The 13,074-nt window shown below is 39.9% G+C and overlaps 1 long non-coding RNA gene across 1 annotated transcript; it reads right to left on the bottom strand.

Moving 5' to 3' along the window:
- Positions 1 to 11,433: 11,433 nt before the first annotated feature.
- Positions 11,434 to 12,797, bottom strand: LOC129349301 (uncharacterized). The gene is made up of 2 exons (XR_008602251.1): positions 11,765 to 12,797; positions 11,434 to 11,650 (listed from the first exon to the last, which is right to left on the bottom strand). It is a non-coding gene; the product is annotated as an uncharacterized LOC129349301 (long non-coding RNA).
- Between the last annotated feature and the right edge of the window lie 277 nt (positions 12,798 to 13,074).

Raw genomic sequence — 13,074 nt, 5'->3', positions numbered from 1 at the left:
TACATTTGTCCTTCCATCTGTCTGTTTGTCTGTGAGCAACATTACTCAAAAACAGACAAACAGATTTGGATGAAATTTTCAGGGAAGGTCAGAAATGACACAAGGACCAAGTGATTAGATTTTGGCAGTGATATGGCTTATAGTCTGGTTCCACAGATTTATTAAAGATTTCTGTATCATTGTGCGATAGACAAATGAACACGACATGACATGATTGTGGTCCTACTACAAATCGACTGCTGCGGACATATCGGGACTTATCCGTTAGAAATCATCCAATGACTGAGCAGCTTTGCCAGAGTACTGCACTCTCTGAGTGCTTTTCTTGTTTATATTAAGACAATTCGTTTTTACATTATAAGTTTTCTGAAGCCTTACGTTTGTACAGACACTTTGTCGTTAAAAATACATACACTGCAAAATGTTTTAGAACACCCCAGCTTGTCCATTTTTTCATTGCACATAATGCATGTTAATGTCTTATTGTACTCTGAAATGAAAACAGAATGAATAAACAAATGAAATTTTAAAAAAAACAAAAACAAATTAGAAACCAAAATGTATTCTAAACTGTTGACTCACCAAAGTAGCCTGCTTTGGCAGATATAACAGCTGAACACACCCGTGGCACTCTTTCCACAATGGAAATCAAATGTTCTTCAGAAAGTTCTTCCCAACTCAGCTGCAGAAGTTCCCATAAATGTTTGACACTTGTAGGTTCTTTGCTTTCACTCTTCTGTCCAGTTCATCCCAAACCAGCTCCATGGGGTTTAAGTCTGGAGACTGTGCTGCCACTCCATGTTTTCAAGCTCACCATCTGGTTCTTTATTTCTAAGGTAGTTCTGGCAGAGCTTGGACTTTTGTTTTGGGTCATTATCTTGCTGTAGGATGAACTATTGACCAACTAGGAACATACCAGAGGATACTGCATGGTGCTGCAGAATGCTGTGGTAGCTGTTTAGGTTCAGGGTTCCTCTTACTCTGTACAAGTCACCAACCCTGGATCCAATAAAATAGCCACAGACCATCACACTTCCTCCTCCATGTTTGACAGTTGATGTCACACACTGAGGAACCATCCTTTCTCCTACTGGACGGCGTACAAAAATCCTGCTTGATGAACCAAAGACTTAAAATTTTGATTCATTAGTCCATAATACCTTCTTCCAGTCTTCAGTAGTCCATTGGTGGTGTTTCATGGCCCAGACAAGCCTCTTTTTCTTATTCTGATGTCTTAGCAATGGCTTTCTTGCTACAACTCCACCTGTTCTAAAATTTTTGACTGGTAGTGTATATTGAATTAGTTTCCACAATCGAAATCTGAACACTTAATAAAGTCTGGTTCAAAATTCTTGTTTTCTTCTGTTTACATAATAATGTCAAGGGTTTTTACAGAGGTGATTTTGGATATTTATTTTAATCATTCCATAAATCTGGAGTTACTCAACAGTCATTGTAAAAAAATTTCACGATGTTTTGGTGAATAAAATGTTCTTTAATCAGGCTGTTCAATGCCAATAGCAAGGTGCCAATTCAACCAAATGCAACCAAACTGATTGGGAGATGCTGCATCGTGCAGCAAGATAAAAACACACTGCCAAAACAACAAAGGAGTTCATCAGGAGCAAGAAGGTTTTAGACTGTCCAAGTCAATCTCCAGACTACAACCCTATAGAGCTGCATTTTACCTGCTGAAGAGAAGACTGAAGGGAGTAACCCCCCCAAAACAAACAATAACTGAAAGAGGCTGTGGTGAAAGCATGGAAAAGCATCACAAAAGAAGAATGCAAAAGTTTGGTGATGTCAATGGGTCACAGGCTTTATGCAGTTATTGCAACTAAATATTACTTTTTACTTGTTTCCTTTAACCGATTTTAAGTCTATCTGTTCCAATACTTTTGCTCACCTAAAAATTTGGTGTTCCGTTCCAAATAATGCTGTCTTCTAAGTTGTGTATCAGATCCAGATGTAAATACCTGGAAATAAAAGCTGAAATGTTGATCTGTTGTCTCATATTCAGCATTTGATGTCAAACCCAAATGTTCAGTCTACAGCAAAAAAAAAAAAAAAAAAAAAAAAGAGAGAAAAAAAGGAAATGGCCTAACTGGTCCAATACTTTTGGAGGGGAGTGTATCTCACAGGTATGTTAGTAACTAGATGAAAATAACAAAATGCAGGGTTTGTACTTGTACTCCAATGTATTTATATTTTGATATTGTATTTACAAATTACAAAAGAACTAGGTCAAAGCTGGTGTTCATTATACACACCCAAGCCAACCACAGAATGTTAAGTCAAACAGGTTACTTCACATTTGGAGACGAAGTCTTCCAGTGGTTGTCTGCTGCAGATAACTTAATGCCAGGCTGCTCTCTGAGATAAATAAATGCTTGACTTGTTGTCCGTGAGTAAATATGATGTCTTTGTTACCATCTGCTGATTGAATTATTTACATCTTTAAGACTCAAGTGTGCTTAGATTTAGAGTTGTAGTGTTTATTAGGTTTTAAAGTGCTGGGGAGACTCAGTCTTTTCTTGATTTATTAACAACAAATCAAAATAGTTCAAATAGTTGATTGAGTTTTCTTGGGTAGTGAATTGTGTTTTCCAGCCTGACAATCTCATGTCATTCAGTTTGGATACAAATGGAATCTAAGCTACTGGATTGTAAAGGGAAGTATTCCACATACTTCTCTTGTACAGGGAAAAGAAAATTGTGTATTTAGAGCTGAATTGTTTTAGTTTATATTGAGTTCTTTTTTTTTACAAGTTATGTTTTATCAAATTGCATACATTTTTATCTCTGTCAACTAATTAACACACGCACGCACGCACGTACGTACACACACACACTCATGCACGCATGCACGCACGTACACACACACACACACACACACACACACACACACACACACACACACACACACACACACACTACCCATCAAAAGTTCGGGGTCACTCAGGCAATTTCATGTTTTCCATGAAAACTCACACTTTTGTTCATGTGCTAACATAACTGCACAAGGGTTTTCTAATCATCAATTAGCCTTTCACTTCAATTCAATTGAATTTTATTTACACAGTGCCAATTACAGGTCAAATTGTCTCAAGACGCTTTACAGAACCCATATGCCTGAACCCCCCAGCGCAAACCACTGTCGCCTTTTGGCTTGCTCTGGGGGTCAGGCATATGGGTTCTGTAAAGCGTCTCGAGACAATTTGACTGTAATTGGCGCTATATAAATAAAATTGAATTGAATTGAATTGAAATTGAAACCCTAAGGTGACAATGGCAAGAAAAAACTCCCTTTTAACAGGAAGAAACCTTGAGCAGAACCTGGCTCTTTATGTGGAGGAACCCATCTGCCTGCTGGCCAGCAGGTTGAGAGGGACAGAAGAGGTAGAGAGGGGGAGGGATGGGAGAAGAGGGGGGTGGGGAACAAGGAACATATAACACACAGTTGGATACATGTATGATAAGATAGATGATACATACAAAGTACAAGCTTTCATTGAAATTGACCTGTCCAGGGTAACTCCTGCCTTCACCCTAAGCCAGCCTCTCTAATGAGGATTAAGTGGTATATCGATAATGGATGGATATTATGACTGTTCAGGGATGTTGTAGCCATCATAATGGTAGGCAGGCTCCCTGAAGAAGCTGGGTATTCCTGCCTAATTATTTTTAGGTCATTCAATTTTGCTGCAAATTACATCTAAGCTACTGCTGGCCAAAGCTGGTGTGTGAAATGAACTACTTGCTGAGTCAAAAACCCAAAGATGCAAAAGTTGGTACGAGTAAAAATATTTGACATTTTTGCCTAACAACTCTCTTAAACTATCAGTCATTTAATTTTTGCTAATTATTAGTCATATTAATCAGCTATTCATTTCAGTTCTAGTTGGTTTCTGGTTACCTGGGTAAATAAAAATCTCATGTACACAGAGAAACATAGGGGCCCAACAACAAATGCTCATCCCGTGGCCCCTTAGGAGGCTGATTTGTCGATGCTGTTGAACATTTTTTGAAGCAGTCCAAACTCCTGTTGATTAAAGACACTGTCCGGCTTTTCAGATGAATGCAAGCTGTATTTGCACTTGGGACTTGCATTAGATCATGAAGCCATAATGAGCATTGTGATGATTATATGCATTACTACAAAATGGGTGCACCAATAAAACGTCTGTCCTCAGCTGCAACCTCCAGAGCTAAAAAATTAACCCAATGTCAAAGTGCCAAAAACTGTTGTTCCTTGAATGGCCACTTAACAGTCCCATAGACTTTTGCTTATCCATTGCTTTGTGGACAACCATTTTGAAGTTTTCAGATCATAATTTTACTACTACCATCTTGATCCTTTGAAACCTGATGTGTGAGGGTTGGATCTGACTAACAGCTGAGGGACATTCCACATGACTGATACAGTAGTCCCTGTCAATGACAAAGTAGACGTGCTAAAACATACTTGCTTTGTCATTTATTAAGTCTTGGTCTAAAAGTCTTAAAACTAGAGATGGAGTCCATAAAGTCAGTGATAAAACATTTCCGGAAGTAACAAATCAAGTGAGAAGTACGATAATTTTCTCATGAATTTCTACACAAATGGACTTCTTTTTGCAACCAAAGGAGTCGCTCCCTGCTGGCTGAAAGAATGCAGGTTTTAAGGCACTTCAGGTTTGTCTTCACTTTTCAGACCTAGAGGCTACATTTGTCTTTTATATATACAGTCTATGGTCAATCCTCATAGAGCCTCATGTTAAAATGCCTTACAGTCTGGTATGAAAAACAGTTTCAGACCCCTTAGGCTAATTTCCTTGTTCATGACAACTGTACCAGAGGAATGAAGTGGTTCAGAGATGTATTCATGGCCTGCCTCAGCTCTACTTCTTTGCTGATTTTTGGATCAGCTGGGAGTTAGGAGGAGTCAGGTACAGCCCCGAGGACAACAGCCGGAGCCACCGTACTATTGTTTAGGAAACATATGGGTGATGTCACAAAGGGTTTATCCATCTTTATAAACACCCACTAAGCTGCACATAAGCAATAATAGTAAAAAAAAATATATATATATATATATATACAATTAATGTTCACACAGTGGAGAATACCTTGCAAAAGAACAAGACTGTGTCATGTTCATGTAAGCTTTGATGTGTGATGATCAAGTGTCATGCCATTTGATATCACAGGGTGTCAGTAGTGGTTTCTAACAACACATAGGCTGTGGCACTCATGTATAGGTAGAAGAAGAACCACAACACGGTTATCTGTTGTCTGCGTGAGCAAGCTGGGTAATAATAAAGGAGTTAAGGCTAATGACAGAAGAGTAAATAGTGCTTCTTGTATAACCAGCAAACATAACAATGTGTACTGCTAAAAATATTTCTCTCCACCCCTGTTACCACCATTATCCTCTTTCACTAGAAAGCAACTAAAAGGAAAGTAGGAAAAGCTGTTAAAAGTGCAAAGTTAGAGGACATCTGTGGCAGTTCTGTCTTCTGTTGATGTGACCCTGTTGAACGCCCTGCATCACAGCACACATTATACCCACAAGTAATGTGATATAAAATAAGCTGAAAATAGCCCATCCTGTAATATTAGTTGTAACTCAAGTCAATTTTTACACCTAAATTTCAGAGCATGTTCCCTGTGTGTTTCTGCTGTGAATTCCGTTAGACCTAAAACACTGTTCTCGTGTGAAAACAACTGGTGTCCACATTATCGTTAACGTGCTGTTGGATGTCTCTCCATTTGGAAATAATTTAACAACAGAAATAAGGATAAATCTTTGCTTCTTGTCCTCAGCTGAGCTGACCAAATCATCATTTAACTGTTGCAAAGCAATCTGAAAAATCTGTATAAATTCTAACAGCAGCCATGTCTTATGGTGGGCTGTATTTAAAATCTGTAATTAGTGGAAACTAACTTTGCTACCACACAGCCCTTGCGTATGACAGTGACAGCCAGTTCAGCCGGCTGCATGCTAACAAACTTCTGCAACTCTGTAAGTGCTCCCGGCCTGTGGACCTGCTTGCCTCAGAGATTCAATTCAATTCAATTCAATTTTATTTATATAGCGCCAATTACAGTCAAATTGTCTCGAGACGCTTTACAGAACCCATATGCCTGACCCCCAGAGCAAGCCAAAAGGCGACAGTGGCAAGGAAAACACCCTTTTAACAGGGAAAAAAACCTCGAGCAGAACCCGGCTCTAATGTGGGGGACCCATCTGCCTGCTGGCCGGGCGGGTTGAGAGGGACAGAAGAGGTAGAGAGGTAGAGATAGAGGGGTAGAGGTAGAGATAGAGGGATACAGATAGAGGGGTAGAGATAGAGAGGTGGGGGGGTGGGACACAAGGACCATAAAACACAGCCACACATCTGAAGCATCCAGCATCCAGCTCTGGGACCAGGGACACTCGGAGAAAGGACACAGAAAGAAACAGAGTGAATGTAATGCAATAATGGTATATATAGTAAATACATAGGTAGTTAGAGAAGGGCTCGGTGCATCAAGAGAGGTTCCCCAGCAGCCTAGGCCTATAGCAGCATAACTAGGGGCAGAACTAAGGGACGTCAAGAGGGGAAGTCAGTTGTGCAAGAAAAACAACTAGACAAGTTTGAGCGTACGTGTAACAGCGATGAAGAATTTCATCGAAGCGCTGATTTGTCCGTCCCCGTCTAATCCCTCCCCAAATCAAATGTTCTCATTCCCCAGACCGTCACTGCCCCAAAAACCTACACTACCTCTGTACTCTGCAGCTTGTACTTGTGTATGTAGGTAAGTGATCTATGCTGTGTGTGCCTGACCAGACACCAGGGTCATCCTGCTGTTCCCGCTTATTTCTACACAAACATTTTTCCCTTTAGTCGAATTCTAAACCACTGTGATCATCAGAAGAGCCTTTGAAAAGCCTAACACGCTAAATCCCCTACTAAACCACAGTTCGGGTTTAGTCTTTGTACATCTCAACCCGACAAGGGCTGCCGACAGCAAGCACTCTCCTCAGAGGGAGAACGACCTAGCTAACCTTTTTATTTGATTTGATACACCATGGTCTGTTGAAGTGCTACTTGATCAGTGAGAATACCAACCCCATCATTTTCCTCTCTGCCTTCTTCCAAAACACACAACATGTCAGACCAGAAATGATTTTCAAAAGAGCAAAGGAACATCGAAGCAAGCAGCAAACAATGCAGACATATAACTATGCTAAGCTGAAACAAAGAGGAAAAAGGTGTTTGCAAATATTCTGTCTTAATGTGGAACTACTGGGTGTAGTTTGATTTCAAGAAAGTCTAGTAGGTGGAAAATTTCAATTGCAGAAAATCCAGCCTGCCTACTGGTATGGAGGACTAAAAGTGCCAAAATTAAATAAATAAATACATCATTAAATAATTAATTAAATATGTCATTAATTAATTAAAATTGGAATTAAATATTTCATTAATTAATTAAAATTGGAATTAAATATGTCATTAATTAATTAAAATTGGAATTAAATACTTAAATGTGTTATTAAATAAATATATCATTAAATAATTAAATATGTCATTAATTAGTTAAAATTGGAATTAAATATGTCATTAATTAATTAAAATTGGAATTAAATACATAAATGTGTTATTAAATATGTCATTAATTTATTAAAATAACAATTATTTTAAGTAAAAAACATATTTCATTATTTCACGATTTAATTAATTATTTCATGGTCCTTGTGTTGCAGTGGATCATGAATTAATTTTATCTGTCAACCTCGCCCGTCAAAGTCCGTGGGCGGGACTAACGTGAATCTAGTCTAATCCACTGCTTTTGTCTGCCTTGAAACCGGAAGTAGAAGTCTTTCTAAACATGGAGGCTGTGTAGAGGGAGAGTCGCTGTGAACTTTCTAGAGAGTTGGTGAGAGATATTTTAGACCTTGCAGAGTATGTGGAAGCAGGACCTGCTTACCGCGAGCATGTAGCGTGTAAAGCAGAGGAATTTATTGACGTTGTTGAAGTTATTTCCGCACTTTCCGACCAAGATGTTGACCGTAGAGTGACTGCAAATTTAGAGGAAGTACTCCGCCGGTTTTCTGGTACCAGGGTGCAACAGGAGCACACACAGGGACCAGGGCGTTTGGCATACCGAGGGAAGTTCTGGAACATCACGTTCTTTGTGGATTACCAGCCTGTCAAATTGCAGCGATGCTCGGAGTGTCGAGCGCTTTTCCTTTAGGACCTACTCGGCGCGGCACGGCTCCGCTCGTCTTTGTTTAGCCGCGATTCCACAAGCATCTACTCGGCACGGTACGGCTCGTCTCATCTTTGTTTGCGAGCGTTTCCATACGGACTAATTTTCAGCACCTTCTCGGCTGAGGTTCCCAGCGAGCTGAGATGAGCCGATAATGTGGCGTTTACATAGTGCAGGCCACTGATTGGACAGGGAGTGACGACACAGAGCAACTTCAGCACGAAAACAAAATCCTGCATTAAAAAATGACTGTAAACAGCGACGGTGTGCATTGCTCTTCACGAAACTCTGTTCTTCATAATTTTAATGTGACAGCCAGACTTGTACCGTGGGTGAATGAAGAGGTCGAGACTTTGTCTTTGGTGGCGGACCAAAGAATACAGAGAGAGCTGGACGGAGAAAGTTTATCAGGAGGTCTCTGAGCGGATGGCCGCTCACATATACAGTAGACTGTATATAAAGAGGACAGAAGCAGTGTAGGGAGAAGCTGAAAAAGCTCAAAAGTGACTATCGGTCCACCCAGGACCACAACGGCCGGCGTGGGTCAACCAGGAGGTGTTGGAAGAGGTTTAATGGAAGCTATTTACTGGCACCGCACCGGCGAGCAACAGGAGGGAGACTCAGCCGCTGCATTGTTGGAGACGTTCGAGGACGGTGAGTGTTTTGTGACTTCAAGAAACTTATACATCATTTATTCCATTGGTGGCAACCTTCTTTTAAGCAAACAAGTATTTTTAGAAAGTAACGTCGTTGTCTCCTGTAGCAGACAATAAGATAGCTAGTTAGCCATCGGCGCTAACTCCGTGCTCTGCTTGTATTTCGTGCTGCTGTTTCTAACGTTTAGCTCTCAGAAGCTAATACTTCAGTCAGCATGCCGTGTTTTTCTTGTACTTAGAGTGAGTGTTTATTTCTGTTCAAGAATCCCTTTCCACATGCGAAGCCTACTCCACCTCCGTCGCGGAGCCCCCGGCTCCCCTGCCTCCTCTCCACCAGCTGCAGCGGCTCCTCTCCAGCACTAGCTCGGACACCGACACCAGCACGTCACAGCAACGTCTTATCACCGGTAAGACACGGTAAACAGAGAGCATGGTTGATTTTCGTATTATTATTACTACAGGTGTAAATGCCTGCAAGCATGATCAGAACAACGAGACCAATGACCAAGAATTGAGGCAGGTGTAAATGCAAACTGTGCAGCAGCCAGCTCAGGAACGCCTGATGAAAGCTACATGTAGCTACAGTGACACATAAACAGAACACATGCAGCTGCATTTATTTTCCATTGATTTAACAAGTAAGTCACTCTAATTAATTTACGTTCTGGTGCGGTGTAGTATTGCAACCATTCTTCTTATAGTCACTAGGTAGCTGTGAAACTGAATGAAAATATACATAAAAATGAGAAAACACAGCTCTTCTTAGCAACTCCAAAATGTGCACAGGATGAAATGAAGTTCACACCACGTCGTTTTTGTTTGTGGTGGAGCAGTTACTGCTTGTGCTTTGGTTAAAGCGAAGAGTGCCAGAAGTTTATTAAAGTATCAAAGACATGATCATGATTGAAAATGGATGGACGGGTGGCTAAACACATCACATCATAGCTGTGGAGTCCTTCCAGCTCCTGGGGACTACAATCTCTCAGGACCTCCTGAAAAAGGCTCAGCAGAGGATGTATTTCCTACGACAGCTGAGGAGACATGGCCTGCCACATGAGCTGTTGATCCAGTTCTACACTGCAGTCATACAATCTGTCCTGTGCACCTCTGGATCAACCACACAGCAGGACAGAAACAGACTACAGCCCATAGTACGGACTGCAGAAAACATCATCAGAGACCCCACTCACCCTGGACATTTGGACTACAGTGCCCTGTACACAAAAATCGCCACTACTGTGTTTATAGCAATTACCATTTTGCTAATGTGTTCATACATTCCAGTCTAGCTGTACATTTCTGTTTATATTGTGTTCTATTTTACTACTATTTCTTTTTCCTCCCTGTTCCTCTTTCTATTGTTTATTTTTTATTATTCTCTTCCATATTCCTAGGATGACACCAACAGCCGAAACCAAATTCTGTGTATATTGTGTACTTACTTGGCCATTAAAGCTGACTCTGATCACTTTTCTGTCTTTGGTCTAGGCAAGAGGAAAGGGGGCCACAGAAAATTGGACCTTCCTAGCGTACTTGTGGAGATGCAGGCTGAGGAGGAGTGGAGTCATGCCCAGCATGATGAGAACATCTGGTTGCTCCTCAGCGAGGCAAGAGAGAATGAAGCTGGCCCAGAATACTGCCTTCAACCAGTCATTCCTGGGTGTGCTGGGGCAGCTGGGGTAGCTGGGTAGGCAGTGGGCAGCCGGCGAGTGTGAGCGAGTCCACCTCCCATAGACTTGAGATTTACAAGTGCTGGTCATATAATTAGAATATCACGAAAAAGCTTGTCTTTTGGACAACTGTCAGGTCAGTAGTCTTCCCCATGATTGTGTAGCCTACAGAACTAGGCTGAGAGACCATTTAAAGGCCTTTGCAGGTGTTTTGAGTTAATTAGCTGATTAGAGGTGTCTTCAATATTGAACCTTTCTACAATATTCTAATTTTCAGAGATACCAAATTTGAGATTTTTGTTAGTATTCAGGTATAATCATCAAAGTTAAGAGAAATAAACATTTGAAATATATCAGTCTCTGTGTAATGAATGAGTATAATATACAAGTTTCACTTTTTGAATGGAATTACTGAAATAATGAACAACTTTTTTCATGATATTCTAATTATATGACCAGCACCTGTAGTTGTATATAGTTTTACTTTTAGCCCTCCACTGTAGGAGAGGCCCACCACAGTTTGTACTTTGCACATTGTAAATAGTTTTGATTTTGCTGCTGACTAATAAACTATTTTGTGACTTATGTGATTGCATCATAACTTTTCATTTTGTCTGTTAAGACACTGGTAGGAAAAGAGTCAACAGTCTGAACCAAACAATTCTATATTCCCTAATAATGTATTTGTGTTTAATGGGATTTAACATGTTTTAACACAAACTCCTTTATGGTTCATAATTCTGGTGACTGAATTACACCAAAGCAATACTGATTTATCAAACTGGAATTTTCTTAAAACAGCTGTTTTAATGTTTTGGCGTTTAATTTTTTATTTAATCTTGCTAACCTTCACAAACAAACAATAGCATAGACACATCTACAAAAGTTTATTGTCAGAATTGCATTAAAGAAAACAATAGCGGTCCGGGGACAGAAAAACAGAAGTATAACAAGAAGAATAACTTTGCATGACACGTAGTGCATCAGTGCATCCTGTACATCTCTGCCCTCCTCCTCTACACCTTGTGCCACTGCAGGCTCATGTGCTGCTGCTTCAGGTAAATCCCATGAAGTCTCATCAGAGAGCATCTGAAACACATACACAGCATACATATTTTAATACCTAATAGCGACAAACTGCAGCCATTACAGGGTCGTTCACAGGACTGATACACGATAGCTAGCGAACTAGCATTAGCTTACCCTTATATGTCGTCTCGTTCATATCCTCTTGTCTTCAGCTTGATACTGCTGTATCGCCTCCCAAACTCTCCTGTGTGTCTCCTGAGTGTTTCGACTCGCCGCTCTCAGCTTTCTCCGACTCTTCTGTTACTCTGAATCTGACAGAAAGCCACAGACCGAGCAGCAGGTGTACTATCGCCTCCATGTACATTGTTGCATTGCGTTTGTGTCGCACAAAAATGACGGTAAGGGACTTTCGGGCCACCGTGCTATGACGACTCAACCCACGATGAGGTGGTACTCAATGTAATGGAAAAACAACTAAACCGAGACGAGCCGTGGCGCGCCGAGTAGATGCTAAAGGAAATGCTAAAGGAAAATTTGTCTTGCACCGCATGTATCAACATTTGGGAAAGAGGACCGAGTCTTTAGCGGTTGCTAATAAAGTTTTGTTTTATTGAGTATCCAAACCAACGTAGAGGTGAATAGCGCCACCCAGTGTATCGGAATGTGTTCACAAGCTCTGCGTCAATCCATTATCTGGAATCGATTTGCCTTGACTTGATGTGCAGGGTAACCAATCAGGTGTTAGGATCCGCCCACCGACTTTGACGGGCGAGGTTGACAGATAAAATAAATTCATGATCCACTGCAACGCAAGGACCATGAAATAATTAATTAAATAGTGAAATAATGAAATATGTTTTTTACTTAAAATAATTGTTATTTTAATAAATTAATGACATATTTAATAACACATTTATGTATTTAATTCCAATTTTAATTAATTAATGACATATTTAATGCCAATTTTAATTAATTAATGACATATTTAATGCCAATTTTAATTAATTAATGACATATTTAATTATTTAATGATATATTTATTTAATAACACATTTAAGTATTTCATTCCAATTTTAATTAATTAATGAAATATTTAATTCCAATTTTAATTAATTAATGAAATATTTAATTCCAATTTTAATTAATTAATGACATATTTAATTAATTATTTAATGATGTATTTATTTATTTAATTTTGGCACTTTTAGTCCTCCATATACTGGAGCCTCAAAGACCAACCTACTGTAACTCAGATGGAGAGAAGGCTCCATGTAACTGTACAGCAGCTCTCTAGACATGGTGTGGATCCACTTAGAGAAATGTTGGGCTGTCTTTGTGTGTTGGGGGGTAAACAAGAAATCAGTAACAAAGACCAAACTAACATCATTTGATATTAATATCAACATTTCACTGTTTTGTTTTTTGCCTGATTGCTCTCAGGAATTTCTCTAAACAGCTTTTTACAGTGAAAAAGCATGTTCAGT

The sequence above is a fragment of the Amphiprion ocellaris genome, chromosome 7 (genome assembly GCF_022539595.1).
Source record: "Amphiprion ocellaris isolate individual 3 ecotype Okinawa chromosome 7, ASM2253959v1, whole genome shotgun sequence".
NCBI lineage: Eukaryota > Metazoa > Chordata > Actinopteri > Pomacentridae > Amphiprion > Amphiprion ocellaris.
This window is presented reverse-complemented; position numbering and strand designations above follow the sequence as displayed.